Source organism: Trachypithecus francoisi, unplaced genomic scaffold, assembly GCF_009764315.1.
Source record: "Trachypithecus francoisi isolate TF-2019V2 unplaced genomic scaffold, Tfra_2.0 Contig01440, whole genome shotgun sequence".
In the NCBI taxonomy this organism is placed as follows: Eukaryota; Metazoa; Chordata; class Mammalia; order Primates; family Cercopithecidae; genus Trachypithecus; species Trachypithecus francoisi.
The window spans coordinates 8,373,427-8,390,062 of record NW_022681431.1 but is presented as its reverse complement, the minus strand read 5'-3'; positions in this window follow the sequence as shown (position 1 = coordinate 8,390,062).

Here is a 16,636-nt window from a genome sequence, read left to right as displayed (position 1 = left end):
CCAATATGTGAATCCCAGTGGTAAATGCTAGGGGCTTATGGATTTCCTGGATAAACCTGCTTCCAGTTTCATCACCATGTTTACTTCCTGGCAGCCTAAGAGCAGCAGGGGCAGGCAAAGACTGCAGTTGCAAATAAGAGTCGGAAAGAGCAGGATGCAGCCCTGAACTGGGAAGGAGGGCTTATCACCTCCTGTTGCTTCAGGATTGAACAGAAGAACCCAGCCAGTGGTACTTACAACAGATTTATTCATGATAAAACATCAGTGCCTATATTGTGAAGATGCTAAACCTTTATAAGGAAGAAAAATATTTGCCGTGTGAGCTGAAATAGAAAAATATCCTCTCTGAGTTGGTGGCAGGGAATGATCATGGTTCTAGACTTCGCTGATAAGAACTGAGGCAGTTTCAGTGATGTGAGAGTCCTTGACTCTGGAAAAATCACAAGTGCCCCTCGGGCTATGGAACACTGGCCCTAGGCTCTGGAACAGTTTGTGGCTATGGAACCGGTGAAGGGGGTGCCAAGAGGAGAACTTTCATGTGTGTGCACCAAAGCAGGTAAGATTCTGGTGCATATCACTCAGGGTCACTGCAGCTACTCTTGCAGCAAGATCCCAAAGAGGATTCTGGCAACAGAACAATGCCTGTCTAGGTGAGGACCCATGGCCCATCCTCAGGAGTCAGTAGAAAAAGAAACTTGGAGGCAGGCACTTTTCAGAGTCTCTACTATTTGGATGACCACAGCTTGAAGAACAGGTATAATAAGATAACTAGCTAGGAAAGAGAGCTCTAGGGGCGCAGTACCCTCTTCACACCAGTGCATTTCCGTGTATTCCAGATTTAAAATACTTCTTAAATAGTTGATTGTCAGGAAAGGAAGGGAATTCCTTGGAGGCCAGAAGTTGAAAAGAAAGAGTGAAGGTATGTGTGCCCTGGCATTGGCCTTTCCTCCTGCAGATGCCTGCTGTCCCAGAGCATCTATTTTATTTTTATTTATTTATTTATTTTGAGACAAGAGTCCCACTCTGTTGCCCAGACTGGAATGCAGTGGTATAGTCTCCGCTCACTGCAACCTCTGCCTCCCAGGTTCAAGAGATTCTCCTGCCTCAGCCTCCCGAGTAGCTGGGATTACTGGCATGTGCCACAACACCCGACTAATTTTTGTATTTTTAGTAGAGACAGGGTTTCACCATGTTGGCCAGGCTGGTCTTGAACTCCTGACCTCAAATGATCTGCCCACCTCGGCCTCCCAAAGTGCCAGGATTACAGGTGTGAGCCACCGTGCCCAGCCTCAGAGCATCCATTTGAATAGGCACTGGAGCACCAGGGCACAGGAGACAAAGACTAGGGCCTGGGCATGGTGGGAGGTTCAATAGGCGACCCCTCATAAAGCCAGGACCCTCAAACGGACACTCAATCAGCAGGGGTATCACGTGTCTATTGCCACAGCACTACTGTATGGGAAACAACCACAGCTCCTCAGTGACATGCAAGACTAACTGCTCCTTCCTCACACATCTAGCCAGGCAGTCAGGCAGTTCAGCTGATCGTGGCTGGGCTCTCCTGCACCTGTGCCCGTCATCTGGCCATCCACATGAACACTGATGGCTGATGGATGAAATGATGGGATAACTCTGCTCAGCTCCATGTTTCTTTCAGCCTCTGCCTGAAACTGGGGTCAGGTCCCTCTCAGGACAGTGGCAGAGGTCAAGAACAGCTAGTGGAAATGCCCCTGCTCTTCTTCAAGTCTCTGTTTGTACCATAGCAAGAGACATTCTATTGTTTAAAGAAAGTCGCACAGCTGGAATGAACACCAGAAGGGGAGGTCACTACAAAGTTCCAGGGCATAGGATATGTATATGGAAAGGTGTGAGGGGTTGATGAGCACCCCTCAAAATTCATGTTCACCTGCAACCTCAGAACAGAACCTTACATGGACACAGGATCTTTGCAGATATAATTAGTGAGGGGTTGCAAGGTGATATTATCCCAGATTTGGGGAAAGGAGAGGCTAACACCGATGACTGGTGTCCTTATAATAAGAGAAGACGATTCAGAGAGACCCATAGGGAAAAAGATGAGGCAGAGGTAAGAGTGATGAAGTCACAAGCCTAAGGATGTGGAGAGCCACCAGAAGAGGCATCCACTAGAAGAGGCAAGGAAGGGTTCTCCCCTGAGCCTTTGGAGGGACCACAGCTCTCCCAACGCCTCAATTCAGACTCACAGCCTCCAGAACTATAAGAAAATACATTTCTGTTGTTTTCACCCACCAGCTATGTGATAATTTGTTGCCACAGTTCCGGGAAAACTAATTCAGTAAGGATGAAGAACTGGGGCCCTGAATACAATCAATTGGCCACAGAGGGTAAACTTCAAAAATATAAATTTGCTAAGTAGAAACAATGGTGGGGATCAGGGGCTTTCCTGACCTTGTATTTGGCTAGAACAAAAAATAAAATTTCCTCAGAGAATTTTTAACTACCAACTTGCCTTCCTACAAGTTAAGGGCTGAAATTCATGCAAACTCTGCACACTATAACCCCCTTCACCCCCACCAAAGAAACCCCACAAAATCCAAACTCAACGTTTAATTAAGTGGCCACAAATTAGAAACACCCCAGATGTCTCCTAGAAGCAAAGGAAAATTCTCTCTAGAGGGATGTATGGCCACAAAGAATCCCTACATGTACGTTCTAAAGAACATACTTTCCCAACAGAGAAACACTCATTTTGCAAGACAACAAGAATCAGCAGAAAAATTCAAACTGCAGTGTCAGACAAGTGAAGAATATAGTTATAACAAACAGAAATATACCATTTGAATTTTGTTATGAACTGAATGTGTCCCCCAAAATTCATATCTTGAAGGCAGACCCACTAGTCCTTCAGAATATGACTGCATTTGGAGTCATATTAAAATATGACTGTACTTGTTTTTTTGTTATTGCTTTTTGAGACAGAGTTTTGCTCTTGTCGCCCAGGCTGGAATGCAATGGCATGATCTCGGCTCACTGCAACCTCCACCTCCCCGGTTTAAGTGATTCTCCTGCCTCAGCCTCCCAAATAGCTGGGATTACAGATACCCGCCACCATGCCCAGCTAATTTTTGTATTTTTAGTAGAGATAGAGTTTCACCATGTTGGCCAGGCTGTTCTCAAACTCTTGACCTGAGGTGAGCCACCCACCTTGGCTTCCCAAAGTGCTGGGATTACAGGCATGAGCTACCACACCTGGCCAAAATATGACTGTATTTGGAGTCATCATTAAAGAGATGATCAATGTAAAATGAGGCTGTCATGGTGGACTTTAATCCAATCTGACTGGTGTCTCTGTAAGAAAGGAAATGTAGAGTCACACAGACCCAGGTGATGCATGTGCACCAAGAAAAGACTGTATGAGGACACAGAGAGCATATGACCATCTGCAAGCTGAGGAGAGAGAATTCAAGAGAAACCAACCCTGCCTCCACCTTGATCTTGAACTTCCAGCCTCTAGAACGCTGAGAAAATAAATGTCTAATATGTAAGTCCACAGTCTGTTGTATGTTGCTATGGCAGCCCTGGGAAACCAGTAGCAACTGGTTTGCAGGTGTGACTTATTAAGCAAGATATTATTAAAATAAAATCAACCCCTCATTTTTACTAGAACCAAAAAATTCTGAAAAATAAAACCATCCTAATTAGAAACAAAATAAATAGCAGATTCCACTTAATCATAAACTTGGAGCTAGATCTAAAGAATACCAGAATATAGCACAGAGAGACAGAGAGATAAAAAATAGAAAAGACTTCGTGATATGAAGGTAGAATGAGGAAGTCTAACATGCATATGGTGAGAGTCATAGGGGAAGAGATGAGAAAGAATGAGGGATCTATAATTAATCATCCCTGGTTGAGAGGGTGGCCCATCTCCCCTGGAGGTTGCTAGAGCAGGCACGACACAGGTGGCGATGTTTGATATAGACCTGCTTCGTGACAAAGAAAGGACAGTAATGGAAGCAGAGGAAAAATATACCTAAAGATACAGAGACTTGAGAAAGCAGGGTATCTCCCAGGTGCGAGGAGTCGTGACAGTACTGTAGGGTGTGTGGGCATGTGGCACCTCTGTGGCCATCTGGGGACCAGGGATTTGGAGGCAGGCAGTGGCAAGTGGTCACATGGAAGGACTTTTTCTACCACCTATGAGACTCAGGCTGTGTCCTGTAGGTGATGGGAAGTCAGTGGACACCTCTAAGCAAGGAAGTGTCATGATCAGCTTTGCATTTAGGAAGATAAAGCACCTGGAAGAAACTCAATAAGTGCTTGTGGTTTGATCAATATAGGTTGCTGATACTGATCCCTTTGTTCTTGGAAGGCTGTGACTAGGATAAGCAAAAGGCCTTCTTGATCCATCTTCTTCTGCAGAGAGAGGATTCCTGAGGGAATCTCTGCATTTGAGTACAATGGGTTCAGGCTGGCAAACTAAAAGCGATGACCTCAGGTGCTCTGGGGCTGCAAGGCACCTTTGTAAGACATTGCTCAATTCTTCCCAAGCTTTCCTTCCAAGAGAGGAGCTTGGACTAGAGAAACTGTGTTTCCCCCACCTAATGCCAGGCTCTGCCTGACTTGACTTTAGGATCACACTATCCAATTCCAGGCCAGGCACGAAACGGCTCTCAGAAATCCTCCCTTATTCTTCCAGGCAATTCTGTCCTCTTCTGGTTTGGTAATTTCCTCTCCTATTACTTGGCCTTTTGTTGGTGAAGTGGAGTTGGTAGGTGGACAGAACTCATATTTACTGAGTATGTGCCACTTGCCAGAGCTGTCAGAAGTCTCCAATGCGCATCATCCCAACTGCTCAACTGGCAGCCTCAGAGTGTTCACATTATTATTCTCATTTTATGAAAAAGGTTGAGCCATTTGCTTATATTCCCAGCTGCAGGAAAGAGGAAGTCTGGGATTCCAACCCAAGTGAGCCAGTCTCAATTGCTCCCCACTGCTCCAGCCACCTTTCTGGTCTCAGCTCTTCAGTAGCACCTAAAAAGCCAGTTACCACTGGCAAAATTGCACACCGTGGGCAAGCTTCATTCCCCACAAGCTGCCTTCTTCCATCTTTCTGTCTGGTTAAAAGTGTGTTCATGTCACCATCTCTCCCACACGTAGACACATTTGTGATGGATGCATCTTGTCTTTTACTTTTCAATCACTAGAATTTATAATTTACTTCTATAACTGATCTTTATTGCTTATTCAATGCCATATCGCTATTGTGGGGGACCCAGTAGCTGACACAAGCAAACAGCCCTGTGCATCAGATCAGAACACTGTTGTGTTCTGCCTGGTTAAGCGCACGTGTGACCTCGACTGATTCCAAATCCAGCCCCAGATGTTCATTCCCTGGAGAGCAGTTTTCTGTAACTGCTCTTGCACCAAGGCTGTATTATTTGACTCCGATATTTTTACAAGTGAATAATTTGAACATCTTCTAGGTGCAATGTCTGGCTGAAATTATCTCCAGATATAGACTCCAAAACAGAGAGTCCTCCTCTAAAAATGAGCTGACAACAGGTGCCCACTTCTGTTGTGTCGTGTCTGAAAACAGCATTTGTGTGAATACCACAGACCTTCTGAATCTGAGCCTCTGGGAGCAGTAGCCACCAATCTAAATGTGAACCCGACCCCTAGTCCTTCTTATTTAACCAGCCTAATGTTTAGGAAACACTTGGCAGCAGAAACAAAAGACAAAAGAAGAAAAAGGTGGAGGAAGGGAGGGTACAAACATATAGTTAATAGAAGAAATAAGTTCTAGTGTTTGACAGCACAGTAGGGTGACGATAGTTAATAATAATTTATTGTATATTTCAAGATACACAAGAAGAGAGGATTTGACATGTTCTAACACAAAGAAATAACAAATGTTTGAGGTGATGAGCATCCTATTTACCCTGATGTGATCCTTACACATTGCATGCATATATTGAAATATCATATGTACCTCATAACAACATACAATTATTATGCATCAGTAAAAATAATGCAATTTTTTAAATCAAATTTTTTTAAAAACTGAAAAGAAGGAAGAATGGAAGGAAGGAAAGAAGGAGGGGACATAGGGGAGAAAGAGGAACTCGGTTTAAAGCCATCAGATCATCCCAAGCCTTGCTTTAAAATATACATAATTCACCTCGTCTCTAGCCTCAGCACAGCACAGAGCAAGGAGTGGGAGTGCCATAAATATTTTTTTGACTGACAGGATAGGTCTTGACAAGAGAAGATGAGTTGATGGGGGTTCAGCCTAGGGCTGGAAGGGGCCCTAGAGGAATGTGTCTCTCAAGGGGTTGATGCCTTCCTCAGGGGTAAGTTTGGGAATCTGAGGAGGCATTATCATTTATCACAGTTATGGGGAGGGTGGTGATTACTGGCATTTAAGGTAAGATGGAAGGCTAGAAACCCTGCAACATGTGGGGAAGTCTTCCCAAGGTGGAACTGTTCTGCACCCCACATGATATCTGAATGTTCTATAGGTGAAAAACCTGCTTATAATTACCCAGGCCCAGAACTTAACTTCATTGCATGACATAAAACCATAATATGTTTTAAAATATGGTTTTAATATAGACTGTATTTTCCAGAAATGACTTCCTTGTAAATCAAGGAAAGAATGTGTTGCTCAGAAGTTTACCAATTGTTTACCATTTGGGAAAAGCATGTCATTGATGGCCCTGTGGTCTGTGCTGTTTGAATCAATACAACCCACCTAGTACTGTCCACATTTTTTTCTCTTTCACTGTGACCTGAGATGTAGTGACAACCTTTAAGTTCCACCTTATGGTACTTTCTAGTATAAATATGCTGATCACATATATATTGAAAACCTTATGTTATTATAAATCACTTTTTCCTTATTCTTCCTTTATATCAATCATAGTACTTTATACTTACTTTGCAAATTATAAGTAAAGACAGGTTGTTTTGTTTTTGAATTTCAGTTTGGAATAATTATGGGGCATTGCAAAATATTAGCTATGATATGGTAAAAAGCCATTGATCAATACTCTCATATTCATCGTACAAAACCTGAAGTCTGAAAAGGTAGAGACTTATTCAAAGTCAAACAGTGAGAGGGCTAGAACAGAGAGGGTTAGAAACCAAGCCTCCTCACTGCTGATTGAGTGGACTTGTCACAATGTTTCACCTCTCAAAGTGACCGAGAACACCTTTCCGATAGCTAGAACCCTCCTTGTGCCATGCTTCTGAGCAATGTCTGCCAAGGCAGGCACAAGACTTGGTGAGACCTCTTCACCTTCTTCTAACTCATATCTTCTCTGATGTGATTTGGCTGTGTCCCCACCCAAATCTCATCTTGACTTTTAGTTCCCATAATCCCCACGTGTCATGGTGGGGAACAAGGTAGAGATCATTCAATCATGGGAGCAGTTTTCCACATCCTGTTCTCATGACAGTTCTCCTAAGATCTGATGGTTTTTTAAGGGGCTTTCCCCTTCACTAGGCACTCATACTCTCTCCTGCCATCCTGTGAAGAGGTGCTTTCTGCCATGATTGTAAGTCTCCTGAGGCCTCCCCAGGCACATGGAACTGTGGGTCAATTAAACCTCTTTCCTTTAAAATTACTCAGTCTTGGGAATTTCTTCACAGCAGCATGTGAACAGACTAATACAGTAAATTGGTATCACAGAGAGTGGTGTGTTGCTATAAAGATACCTGAAAATGTGGAAGTGACTTTGGAACTTGGTAACAGGCAGAGGTTGGAATAGTTTGGAGGGCTCAGAAAAAGACAGAAAGATGTGATAAACTTTGGAACTTCTAGGGACTTGTTGAATGGCTTCAATCAAAATGCTGACAGTGATATGAACAGTGAAGTCCAGGCTGTGGTAGTCTCAGATGGAGACGGGAAAGTTGTTGGGAACTGGAGTAAATGTGACTCTTGGTATGCAAAGAGTCTGGCAGCATTTTGCGTCTGCTTCAGAGATCTGTGGAACTTTGAACTTGAGAGAGATGATTTAGAGTATCTGACAGAAGAAATTTCTAAGTGGCAAGGCATTCAAGAGGAAACAGAGCATAAAAGTCTAGGAAATTTGCAGCCTGACGATGTGATAGAAAAGAAAATCCCATTTTCTGGGGAGAAACTCAAGTTGATTGCAGAAGTTTGTATAAGTAATGAAGAACCAAATGTTAATCACTAAGACAATGGGGAAAATGTCTCCAGGGCATGTCAGAGACTTTCATGGCAGCCCCTACCATCACAGGCCTAGGAGGAATAAATTGTTCCCTGGGGTGTGTCCAGAGCCCCCACGCCATGTGCAGACTTGGCACTTGGTACCTTGTGTCCCAGCCACTCCAGCTATGGCTAAAAGGGGCCAAGGTACAGCTCAGGCTATTGCTTCAGAGGGTGCAAGCCCCAAGCCTTGCTGGCTTACACATGGTATTGGGCCTGCAGGTACACAGAAGTCAAGAATTGAGGTTTGGGAACCTCTGCCTAGATTTTAGAGGATGTGTGGAAATGCCTGGATGTTCAGGCAGAAGTTTGCTGCAGGGCTGGAGCACTCATGGAGAACCTCTGTTAGGGCAGTGCAGAAGGGATATGTGGGGTCAGAGACTGTACACAGAGTCCCTACTGGGGCACTGCCTAGTGGAACTGTGAGAAGAGGGCCACAGTCCTCCAGACCCCAGAAAGGTAGATTCACTGAGAGTTTGCACTGTGCACCTGGAAAACCTGCAAACACTCAACATCAGCCTATGGAAACAGCCAGGAGGGAGGTTGTTCCCTGAAAAGCCACAGGTGCAGAGCTGTCCAAGGCCCTTGAGCCCACCTCTTGCATCAGCATGACCTGGATGTGAGACATGGAGTCAAAGGAGATCATTTTGGAACTTTAAAGTTTAATATCTGCCCTTTTGGATTTTGGGCTTGTATGGGGCCCATAGCCCCTCTGTTTTGGCCAGTTTCTCCAATTTGAAATGGAAACATTTACCTAATGTCTGTACCTCCATCATACCTTGGAATTAACTAACTTGCTTTTAATTTTACAGCCTCATAGACAGAAGGGACTTTCCTTGTCTGAGACGAAACTTTGGACTTGGACTTTTGAGTCAATGATGGAATGAGTTAAAACTTTGGCGTACTGTTGGAAGGGCATGACTGTATTTTGAATTGTGAGGACATGAGATTTGGGAGGGGCAAGGGGTGGAATGATATGGTTTAGCTGTGTCCCCACTCAAATCTCATCCTGAATTGTAGTTCCCGTAATCTCCAAGTGTTGTGAGAGGGACCAGGTGGAAATGATTGGATCATGGAGGCATTTTTGCCCTGTTCTCATGAGAGTGAGTTAGTTCTAATAAGATCTAAAGGTTTTATAAGGGGCTTTCCCCTTCACTGGGCACTCATTCTCTCCCCTGCCACCCTGTGAAGAGGTGTCTTCCACATTGATTGTAACTTTTCTGAGACCTCCCCAGCCATGTGGAACTGTGAGTCAATTAAATCTCTTTCCTTTATAAATTATCCAGTCTTTCATATTTCTTCATAGCACTGCGAAAGCAGACTAATACATTCTCCTTTTTTGTTTTCCCCATCAGACCCACTCAGACAGGTTATCATCTTCTGATATCTAAGAGACAGGTGGAAACCCAACAGAAAGGATGGGTCCTCATTCTAGGCTTATTGATGGTGTATTAGCTTGCTAGGGCTGATGTAACCAATTACTACAAACTGGGTGTCTTAAAACTGCAGAAACATATTCTTTCTGAGTTCTGGAGGCCAGAAATTGAAATCTAAGTGTTACCAGGATCATACTCCCTCCCTCTGCCCTAGGAAGAGCTCTAGGGCAGAGACCTTCCTTGCTTTTTCCTGGTTCTGGTGACTCTGGGGATTCCTTGGCTTGTGGCTGAATCACTCCCATTTCAGCCTCTGTCTTCACATGGCCTCTGCCCTGTGTGTCTGTGTCTGCTTCTTCACTGCTTCTATAAAGGCTTGTCATTGCAGTTAGGGGTCACCCTAATCCAGGATAATCTCATCTTGAGATCTTTAACTTAATGATCCTTTTAACAAGACAATCACAGGAGGTTCTCAAAGGACACATCTTTGGCGACCTAGATAAAGGTGTCACTAGTCAACCTACTACAAATGGTATTATCAAATAACAATTGCCTGACCAGGTAAAGATTCAGACTCAGAATTTAGATTCCACATTTCCTAGCTCCCAAGTTGTGGATTCCAAAGTCTACTCAGTCATAGAAATACTGGGTAGAAGTCACATAGAGGTGGGAAATCCATGAGTTTACCCAGTTCCACTCCTCATGTTAGAAATGAGTATGCAGAACTCCAGAGAAGAGAATTGACTGACCCAAAGTCACTCACATACTGGGGTCAGAGCCAGAACCCAGATTCAGCTTTCTGGGTTTACAAACTCTGCTTTGCATAAAGCTTGTCCACGAGACAAAGCAAATCCTGTTTCCCGAACCCTCCCCATGAATAACCCTTACCATATCACAAAAGAGAAGTTCCTCTCACCCTGAGATTTGGGCACTAGCCCTTGGCCCGTCCCTGGGAGGTCACAGACCCACTGAGGGGCACAGAAAGGAAGCTTCTGCAGGTTCCTGGGGATTTACGAGATGAAGAAAACCAAGGCAAGCTCTTTCTGCTTTGGTGGGAGTGAGGAAGATATGACCTCACTCTGTCACCCATGCTGAAGTATAGTGGTGCAGTCACAGCTCACTATAGCCTCGACCTCCCTGGCTCTAAGCCCTCCTCTTGCCTCAGCCTCTCACATCGCTGAGACCACAGGCAAGTGCCACCACACCCAGTTAATTAATCTTTTGCTGTTTTTTTGTAGAGACATGGGTCTCACTATGTTGCCCAAGCTGGTCTCACATTCTTGGGCTCAACCTATCCTCCCAGCTTGGCCTCCCAAAGCTCTGGCATTACTGGCGTGAGCCACCACACCCAGCCCTAAGCTCTTTCTTGCCCTAGACTGCCTTTCCCTTCACAGACACTTGTTCCATATTTACATTCCATTTATGTTGCCTCTTGTTTATCTTGTTACCTAAGTATTTGGCACAAAAGTAATTATTTTGTTGCAAAAGCCACCACAGCAACCAGCAAAGTTAAAGAAAAAAAAAAAAAGACTTTGACTTCAGTGCAGAATTGTATAAATAACTACCCCAACAGAGACATGGGAAATGATGCTCACTCTCAGCCACCACCACCACTGTCAGAAGATTCCGAGGGTGACATCTTGCCATTGTGCAGAGGAAAAAGATCATTTCTTAGCAAAGTGATTTTTGCAGATGCTCTCAATGCTGAATGCTTTCTCCCCACACACTCCCCTCCCCTCCTCCAAATGATCAGTACAGTATCAATTCACATTGCACAGCATGCAAAGCAGATAGAAGGCAACTCCCTGCCGAGTCTCCATCCAGATAATTCTCTCTCTTTCATGCCAAAGCAAACAGTGGGGAGAAAAAAAAGGACATTTTTCCTTGGGGAAACAAAAACGACCGAACTACCCAAATGAGGCATCGTGGGTTTGGAGGCTGTACCCAGGCCCACAAGGGCAAGCACATACTTTCCCCGTCTTGACACTTACTTACAAAGCTATTTTTAATTAGACAGACTTCATTTGACTAAAAGCAAAATAGCAATTGCACTGTTTTTGGAGAGGAAAGGAAATGGAATGCGATCTGCTGGGAATTGAGAGGGGGATAAGGGTATTTCTCTTCCTCCCTTCACAGTAAGATTTAAAGAAGATTGGCCCTCAAATCCTTTTGATGAGTGAGCTGCAATGTCAGCTTCCCTGCTCCTCCCATTCCACCCAACGTGCGCAGAAATTCTCGCACTGCTCTTTCCTCTCCTCTGTCTTTGTCTCCTCTCCTGTTTCTGCCTCTCTTCATATTCATCCCCCCGTGTGTCTCTTCCCACGTGTTCTCTCTTTTGGGTCCTCTCGTTTCCTTACTCTTTCCTTATCTCTGAGGCCCACTCCTCTGAGCCACCTGGTTTCCCCCCATGACCACTGCCCTGGTCACAGATGATTTCAAACCTCCTTTTCCCCCAGGAATAAACAGGGTGGGCTGTCTGGAGTCTTCAGAAGGAATGGAGCTGGCAGAGGTTGGGGTGGCAGGTGAGAAAGGCTTGGTGGATCTGGACTGCAGGACACCCCTTCGCAACTCTAGGCCCAGACCACTCTGCCATCCCTTTTCTCAATAGGAGCAGAAACTCTTGAGCAGGGGCTCCCCAAAGTGTCATTTGTCACTGTGATTGGGCACCAGGATGGGGGCAGAGAGGGTGCCTGCTTGACAAGAGAACTGTTCTGTCTTTATAAGAGAGTTGAAAGAGAGAAAGGAGAAAAAGAAAGAAAAATCCCACATCGCATGAAATACGAGTAAGAGAATTTGCCCTTCTCAGACCAGTTTCTTTCTGGTTGGTAGACCGGAGGGGCATGGGGGAGGAGGCAGGGAGCGAATGGTAATTACCAGAATTTCTCCACTTCCCCATTCCCTTGATACCCTCAGAGGTTCTTCCTGGAGGAGTGGGCTGCTTGCTGCAGACATCTCAGTCCTAGAAATTTCTTTACCAGCAAGCCTTCATATCTGGACTCACCCTCGATCTGTGAAAGGGTTGTGCTCAGATGCGGGGATGGGAGGCATATTTCGTCGTACTGGTACTGTGAGAAAATATTTTAAATGGTCCATTTTCACGGCATGATAAATGTAAACACCAGCAGCCAGCCTGTGGATGTGATAAGCCACGTGGCTCGTGCAGCTAGAAAGTCACTCTAAGTAAACGGAATGTAGAGAAGTGGTCAGCCCATAGAAGGGGAGAAAGTTTCATTATTGGGAAATCAGAACTTAAGTGGGGAAGGGGACCAGGGTATAACCTCATAAAGGGGATAATGAAACTTAGGCGATGCCCGGGAAGATTGTTACCCCATAGTACTTGTCCAGTAAGGAAGTGGGGGAGGGACTTGAATCCTAGGAAATAAATTACCTGCTGTAACTACCTCGGGTGTGCCTGCCTTCCAGACACCCGATCTTGCAAGACCGCCATCAGAAGTCTCACTTCGGCTGTTCTTCATGTCTCCAAGTCCATTCTTTGGGTTTGGACGGGTGAATGTATTTCTCACAGTACCTAGAGTGGGCTTCAGGCCTCTAGGAAAACATGAGGTACCAGTTACCCAAATGCGGACATCTACCTGGACTATCTCAGAAATCCTGTCTACCCTGTCCCTGTCCCATCACTGCTCACTCTTCTTCTCATCAACCTCAGACCGTTCTTATTCCTGTAAAGTCCCTGATGGCTCCACCTGGAGATGCTGGCGTAACCTAACCATGCTGGTGACCAGGCCAGAGCCTGGAGCGAGAAAGTCTCTAGGCTTCGACTGGTGGGTGGCCTGCCTTACCGTATGTCACCTTGAACAAGTCCCAGCCTTGCTCAGATATTACGTCCTCTTGTTTAGGATGAGACAGTGAGTGAACTTTCCTCCCTCAGAGTGCTGGCCTAATCAAGCATCCCCATCCCCACCAAGTGTCATGGACACCGAAGAACACAACCCCTTCAGGATAAACGATTTCATCACTGAAAAAACCAGCGCAGATGGATACAAAAGGCTGCTTTGGAGCAGTTGAGTGCGTGTCTTTGTGTGTGGAGGGAGGAGGGATGCAATGTCTTATGAAAAGAACCAATGAAAAAGAAAAAAAGAATAGAAGAAACACAGTGAAACCAAGACATAACGACTTGAAAGTGGGAAATCTAAAAGCATCCAAAGAATGTGGTTTGATGTATAACTTATGGAGAATCCATGAAAAGAAAATGAACAGGGTCCCAGGGGATACGTAGAGATAATGATGCTCTCAAGGTAGCCCGTGTGCCATTCTGCTGTCTGTTGCTGTGGCAAATGATTAAAGGTATCGAGAGATTTTAAAAACCTACAAAATCTTATTGCTCTGCCCTTCCACCAAAAAAGAAAATTCACGACCAAGAACTTCACTACCAAGAGCAGTACCTTTCCACTAATGAGGCAATATTGAGTAAAGCCATTTTCAACATTTATGGGAGCTTCATTGAAAATGTGTAAACAGTGTGTTTACTTGGATAAATGAAAATGGTTAAAAATTTTAGGGTGCTGTAGTTTTAATCTGGGGCAGAGGAAGGTAATGACTACTTCTGACAATTCTTTTTTAAGGAAAATTCAAAAATAGAGAAGATGCCTGATCCTTTCCACCCTGCCCAGTTCTAGTTCCCAGGCCCCTTGGCTCCACAGAAGCCCACGGTGAGCTGTGATCAGCATGGATGTCATCCAAGACAGAAGAATAGACCTGTCCGAAAAGGAACAGCAAAAACAATGACAACAAAACCCACTGTCGAAATTAATGTCTAGTGAGGATGGACGAGGAGGGAAAGACTCTAGCTTCACACGCCGAAATGTGTTTTCCAGACCGGCTAAATGAAGCTCATGGTATTAAAGGCGTAAATCAACCTCACAGCTGTCTAGGCTCTACGTGGGCAGGCCTGCTTATGCAGCAGATGCCATCCCAGAGCCAGATTTCCAAAGGAGGGTCATAAATGTCCCATCCTGAGGCTGGTTCCCCAGAGGCCACCTGATTTGTGTCCCGGCTGGTGGAGTTAAAGAGGTCGGGATGGCATTTTTGCCAGGCACATTCCATTATATCACTGCCGCTCTTTGGAAGGTGAGACATCCCTTAGGGAAGAGAAAAAGCTAGACTCAGTCTGGATTCTGGTTGGGCCCAGGGTGGTCTTCAGGTTGTCCTCCTTCTACTTCCAGGAAGTGTCACCCACCGCCAGCCTCTGGCCCTAGGTCTCCAGTGGACTAGCCCATCTCAGACGTTCTGGGCACCACCTGTCTGGATTCAGGGAATTCCACATCCCATGCATTGGTCAAGAGCATAGTTCCTGGCTTAAAAATGGTCCAAAGGGAAAGGCTGGAGACTTACCTCCCTCTGCTGTGCTAAGACCACAAAAAAAGCAGCCTTAGGTGGTCAACACACAACCTAGAAAACTGAAGCCTGGGGTTCCAGGCACTGTTCTAGTTATTATTTGTGAGAATCTGTATGCAACCATTTTCCTCTTGGGCCTCAGTTTCCCCAGCTATCTAATGGGTGGCTTAGACAATACATGATCACTCAGGAGGCCCTGTTCTGTTTCAAGATTCTTGGGAGTCATATCTATGTCATTTCAGCCAGACTGTTATCTCCAAAGGAATTGAATATCAAAAATTGTCACTCCGTAAGTCACACTCAAAACAGACATCAAAATAAATGCCCTCAATAGTCTTTCCCATTCCTCAGGATGCCTCTTGCCATCATGACTCCATTAAAGAGACTGGCCTATGGCATCAGAAGTGATCCAGATTTGAAGCTATGCTTCTTACCGGCTGTGTGACCTTGGGCACGATATCTGATTGGCCTCACTTACCAGATTTTAAAAATATGGTTGACATTTTGACCTCTGAGGAGCATGGTGAAGAGTCAGTGAGATAAGGTGCATGCAAATACCTAGCTCCGAGGTATGCTGGCTTCTGCCCTTCTGCTTAGCGTTCTTTTCCCCAAGCAAGCTGTTCATATAAGTCAGCCAGGAGAATCCTGAGCACTGGGGTGAGGGTGGGTCCAATCACCTATCCCCCAGCTGCATCCCCTGGTATGAGGAGGGTCCAGGGTCAGCCCCTGCAGGCTGAGCAATGAGAACCTGTGCTGTCACAGAGCAGGCTGAAGAATCAGAACCTAGTGGGCTGGGGGCCGGGGTTGCCTGGACCAATCAGTAGAAAGCAAAAGGAGAATTATTGGATGCTCCCCATACACAATAAATAAGGGCTGACGAGGCACGGTGGCTCACACCTGTAATCCCAGCACTTTGGGAAGTCAAGGTGAGGAGGCAGATCACATAAAGCCAGGAGTTCGAGACCAGCCTGGCCAACAGGGTGAAACTCTGTCTCTACTAAAAATACAAAAATTAGCCAGGTGTGGTGGTGCATGCCTGTAATCCCAGCTACTCAGGAGGCTGAGGCGTGAGAATTGCTTGAACCCGGGAGGCAGAGGTTGCAGTAACCCTGGGTGACAGAGGGACACTCTGTCTCAAAAAATAAGAGCAGTTTGGCTGCATGGAGATGGGGCTGCAGGTCTAACCCAGAAGGAACTAATGACCTTCCAGTCTGAGAACCACCTGCATCCACTCACTCTTTCAGCGTCCCTGACTAGGCCCCTCCCATATCCCAGTGTAAGGCAGTAAACAATAGGCCAAAATTATCTGCCTTCAGGGAGCTAACCTTTTAGCAAGAGGATAATGATAAAATAAATACCTAAGCTGCATAGCATCTCTGGTAGTGACAAGTACTGCAAAGAAAAGCAGGGCAGAGTAGCATGACAGGGGTCAGGGGGTGCAGGGAGAACATCCTTTGGCCCAGAGAGCTGTTTGAGGATTATTATCCCTGCAACAGGAAGTGCTCATCCTGGCATCCTGACCTCCTCCAAAAGCTGATGTAAAGAAGAAGAAAGGGATAAAGGAGACCTGGCTTTCGTCCTGATGGAACCAAGGCAGAGGGTGGAGGTGAGCTGTGAATATTGGATTGGGATAGCTGGGGCTGTCCTGAGCCACACTGGCTGGGACCACCTCTCTTTCCTGCCCACAGTGATGGGG